Source organism: Culex quinquefasciatus, chromosome 3, assembly GCF_015732765.1.
Source record: "Culex quinquefasciatus strain JHB chromosome 3, VPISU_Cqui_1.0_pri_paternal, whole genome shotgun sequence".
In the NCBI taxonomy this organism is placed as follows: domain Eukaryota; kingdom Metazoa; phylum Arthropoda; class Insecta; order Diptera; family Culicidae; genus Culex; species Culex quinquefasciatus.
Window position 1 is genome coordinate 9,500,859 of NC_051863.1, and position 5,468 is coordinate 9,506,326.

Consider the following 5,468-nt stretch of genomic DNA (forward strand, 5'->3'; position numbering starts at 1 on the left):
TGATATAAATATTTGCATTTTTAAATTTCTCAAATAACTGTTATATATTTTTTTAAGTTTCTCAATTTGAAAAGTTAGTTTTTTTTAAATATTTTCAACTATGAATTTCTTAGTTTCCAGATTTCAGAATTTATGTGTTTTCAAATTTTATAGTTTGTGATTCATTTATTTTTTTAATTTTGTTCAATTCTGTTGTGTCACCGTTGTTCTTCCATGTGACATCTAATTTATTTTTGTTATCCTGAATAAATTATGTTTCAAACATTCTGCTAATAAAAAAGGTAGGTCATTGGTCATTATTGTATATTGTTAAAAGTACCTGCAAGTCTTATTTCTAAAATTGTTTAACTAATAACTAATGTAAATGTTTTGAGTTGTTTTTAATATATGATTTCAACCTAAGCATAATGAATTTATAGTTTCTTAATAAAAAGTGCTTGCTTAATTTTTTTAAATATAATATTGAGTAAACTTCTTTTAATTACTTTTTTTATCAACATTTTTATAATATTAAAATATTAAAAAAAAATTATTAAAATAACTAAAAAACCTTGATGAGCATGAGCATGAGCATGAGCATGAGAGATCACCCATGGTTGCCCCTCCGTTGCTGAACAGAACCGTAATATCCTTTCAGCACTACTGATTATATGCTTCGACGATCTAGTGGTGATTCCCTTATCAACAGCATGTATGAATGCGCTGAAAAGATAAAACATCATGATTGCTAAAGCTAGATCAGTTGCGAATAGGTAACAGTCATTGGCCACCAACGGCGCCCGCCATGTCAGTTTGTAGATCCCGATTTTAAGGGACGGGAATGTTAGTTAGCGCAGGTTGCTACTAGGGCAGCTGATTTACTCTGTGCTTACACCCCACAAGCGCCAGGAACCTGAAAATTTGTTAGTAGGATAGGGTGTTTGGTCAGGATTCATCATAGAAGATGATGATGCGACCCAAAATCATAGTGTTTGTTGAAGGTATTATGTTTTATTCTCAAGGCAAGCAATCGGATGCTGCGGATGAGACATTTCCCGTTTATCGGCTGTTAACTTTTAATTGAAATGGTTTAATCTTAGACAGCCGGCTGTGGAAAGATAGAACCAAAATTATTTGTAATTAAATGATGAAGGATTTAACAGTCTGACTTTTTAATTGAGATGTTTTTTAAGAGTTTTACATGATTCATGTTTAGTGGGGTACTGATTAACGAAGCGAACGACGAGTTACGATGTTTATCGAGCTGAAATGGTATGATAAGGTTTTGATGTTATTGCACACCGACGACGAATGCGAAAAAACCCTGCGACCCGACCGAAAGGCATCGCAAATCAGACTGACTCAATTGTCATCGATGACAACCAGAGCCAGCCGCACCTTTACACACATACACGCACGCGAAAAAACGAAAAACACACCGACGACGATCGCGAAAAAACACGACCCGACGGAAAGGAATCGCAAATCAAACTGAGGAAATGGAGAGAAAAAAAATAACATAAAAAACCTACTCACATAAAACCAATCACCCCATGCACACAAATAGCAACACAAAAGAGACGAAAATTATCGCGAAAAAACAGAACTACGCGTCCACCGAAGCACCGCACTTTTGATGGCATTGTTCAATTATTATGCCCAATCACCCCATGCACACAAATAGCAACACAAAAGAGACGAAAATTATCACGAAATAAAATAACTAAAAACCCTTGATAGGGTAAATTCTCGTATGTTTGGCAGGTTAAGCACTCGCTCCTAACTCCATCCAATTTGCTGATTGTCACTATTTCAACAACTAATTTTGCAAAATGTTTGATAGAAACTTGTTTGCTCACTTCTTATTGAGCTCTTTATCACTCGATTTCAGTTGAAAGCACTTTTAATCCATAAAAAAAACAAAAACGATTTTTTTGTATTTGCTTAAAACTTAGTAGGCGCTTTTCCTATGCCCAAAGAAGTCAAGTTGCGTCATTGGTTCCTTCATATAAATTTGTCAGCTTGTTGGGAAGATGGTATACAAATATATTAATCTCTGTAGAATTAAAACGAAATTTGTGATCACTTTGGTGTCTTCGACAAAGTTTAAGGTATAAGTAAGCCAATGCGAAAAATAGGTGAACTCTCAAAATAATTTACCCATTTCACTTTATACAATAAACAAAATCGATTTTGGCAAAAAAAAACCCTATTTTTGCTCCTGTCTCGGTGGAGTCGCAATCTAGAACGCCAATGCAATGCTGTAGAGCGAATAATTTGATTATTCAATAAAAAAAATCTTATCATACTAAAATGTTTAGAAAATGTCATTCAAGAAAACCTGTACAACACTAAAAGTCAGATTGATGCACTTCTCTACCACATTCTCGTCGGCAGCTAATCTTCCATCCACGTGCAACAGCTCAGCTTCGCCAAATCGCCTTAAGCAGCCCCTCTTCCCGTTGCCCGCCATAAATAAAGTCTCGCGGTAGCACATCGCGGTTTTGGCGCGACCAAATGAATGCGCTCCAACATTTCTAAACCCCGGAAAACCGCAACACTAACCTCACCAACCCAGTCAGTAATACACCAAAGCACGATAGTGCTGCGCGCTCTTAATGCTGCACTTTTATACACTGTAGACAAAAATCTAGTAAGTTTACACCTAAATGATGTAATTTCACATCACCCTACATTTTCCCATTTTTACTGTGTTTTTACACACAAACATGCTAGCACTTACACAATCACACAATCTCACACACGTGTTCGCACTTTCCCGCACCCCCATAACGTCGTCGTAGTAGGCGAGTCGGCCTTCCGCAGAATGAATTATTTGAATAGGGCGAATAAGCTTTTATTTATGCTGCTACACTCTCGCTTCTGTGGTAGCTTATAAATAAACATTAAAAGCGAAAAAAAAAGAAAACAACATGTAGAAAAAAATATCCAAGTGGAAAACTTTTTTCCGTCACTTTTCTTTTTTTTTTTCTCTCTCTCTCTCTCTCTCTCAGATGCTGACTGCCTGATTGTGGAGTAACACTCTGTTTTTGGTCCGTTTTTTTGTGGTCTTAAACTGGCGGAAAAAAATCTTTTTGAGAGCACTTTTCCTTGGCATTCTTCGGGAGGAGGTTCTGTTTACCCCACTTATCCACCCAGCAGAGAAAGGGGCAATGTTTACAGAAAATGGTATTGTGTTGCTTTTTAGTTTTTGTTCACACGTTTTTTCCACATTTTAACTCTTAATCTTGGCAGTGGCCATCACCAGTCACAATGCTAATGCTGATGGGACCACTCATGGTGATGGTCGATGCTGATGAGGGAAAGATGATCGCAAAGCTTTGTGAAGAAAAATGGGAAAATTGTGCAAGCAAAATGCTGTGTTGTGCTTTTTTGTCGTTTTTCTCGTTTTTTCTTCTTCACGTTTATCTCATTTTTTGCGTTTTTCTGTTTTTTTTTTCGTTTTTTATTCAAATTTCTCGTTTCTTTCGGTTTTAATTAATTTTCCTCGATTCTCGTTTTTTAAGTTTTTGATCGTTTTTTCGTTTACATCGTTTTTTGTATCGTGTTTCTCGTTTTTGTTTTTTGTTTTACTCGTTTTTTTCGCTTTTCTCGTTTTTTCGCTTTTCTCGTTTTTTTTTTGTATTTCACGATTTTCTCGATTTTCTCGTTTTTCTTGTGTTTCTAGTTGTCTTTTTGTCTTTTTTGTCTTTTTTGTCTTTTTTGTCTTTTTTGTCTTTTTTGTCTTTTTTGTCTTTTTTGTCTTTTTTGTCTTTTTTGTCTTTTTTTGTCTTTTTTGTCTTTTTTGTCTTTTTTGTCTTTTTGTCTTTTTGTCTTTTTGTCTTTTTGTCTTTTTGTCTTTTTGTCTTTTTGTCTTTTTGTCTTTTTGTCTTTTTGTCTTTTTGTCTTTTTGTCTTTTTGTCTTTTTGTCTTTTTGTCTTTTTGTCTTTTTGTCTTTTTGTCTTTTTGTCTTTTTGTCTTTTTGTCTTTTTGTCTTTTTGTCTTTTTGTCTTTTTTGTCTTTTTTGTCTTTTTTGTCTTTTTTGTCTTTTTTGTCTTTTTTGTCTTTTTTGTCTTTTTGTCTTTTTTTGTCTTTTTTGTCTTTTTTGTCTTTTTTGTCTTTTTTGTCTTTTTTGTCTTTTTTGTCTTTTTTGTCTTTTTTTGTCTTTTTTGTCTTTTTTGTCTTTTTTGTCTTTTTTGTCTTTTTTGTCTTTTTTTGTCTTTTTTGTCTTTTTTTGTCTTTTTGTCTTTTTTGTCTTTTTTGTCTTTTTTGTCTTTTTTGTCTTTTTTGTCTTTTTTGTCTTTTTTGTCTTTTTTGTCTTTTTTGTCTTTTTGTCTTTTTGTCTTTTTGTCTTTTTGTCTTTTTGTCTTTTTGTCTTTGTCTTTTTGTCTTTTTGTCTTTTTGTCTTTTTGTCTTTTTGTCTTTTTGTCTTTTTGTCTTTTTGTCTTTTTGTCTTTTTGTCTTTTTGTCTTTTTGTCTTTTTTTTTTGTCTTTTTGTCTTTTTGTCTTTTTGTCTTTTTGTCTTTTGTCTTTTTGTCTTTTTGTCTTTTTGTCTTTTTGTCTTTTCTTTCTTTTTGTCTTTTTGTCTTTTTGTCTTTTTTGTCTTTTTTGTCTTTTTTGTCTTTTTTGTCTTTTTGTCTTTTTGTCTTTGTCTTTTTGTCTTTTTGTCTTTTTGTCTTTGTTGTCTTTTTGTCTTTTTGTCTTTTTGTCTTTTTGTCTTTTGTCTCTTTTTGTCTTTTTGTCTTTTTGTCTCTTTTTGTCTTTTTGTCTTTTGTCTTTTTGTCTTTTTGTCTTTTTGTCTTTTTGTCTTTTTGTCTTGTCTTGTCTTTGTCTTTTTGTTTTTTTTGTCTTTTTGTCTTTTTGTCTTTTTGTCTTTTTGTCTTTTTGTCTTTTTGTCTTTTGTCTTTTTGTCTTTTTGTCTTTTTGTCTTTTTGTCTTTTTGTCTTTTGTCTTTTTGTCTTTTTGTCTTTTTGTCTTTTTGTCTTTTTTTGTCTTTGTCTTTTTGTCTTTTTTTGTCTTTTTGTCTTTTTGTCTTTTTGTCTTTTTGTCTTTTTGTCTTTTTGTCTTTTGTCTTTTTGTCTTTTTGTCTTTTTGTTTTTTGTCTTTTTTGTCTTTTTGTCTTTTTGTCTTTTTTGTCTTTTTTGTCTTTTTGTGTCTTTTCTTTTTTGTCTTTTTTGTCTTTTGTCTTTTTGTCTTTTTGTCTTTTTGTCTTTTTGTCTTTTTGTCTTTTTGTCTTTTTGTCTTTTTGTCTTTTTGTCTTTTTGTCTTTTTGTCTTTTTCTTTTTTTTTGTCTCTTTTTGTCTTTTTTTTTTTTTTGTCCTTTTTGTCTCTTTGTCTTTTTGTCTTTTTGTCTTTTTGTCTTTTTGTCATTTTTGGTCTTTTTGTCATTTTTTTTGTCATTTTGGTCATTTTTGTCATTTTGTCTTTTGTCATTTTTGTCTTTTTGTCATTTTTTTTTGTCTTTTTTGTCTTTTTGTCATTTTTGTCTT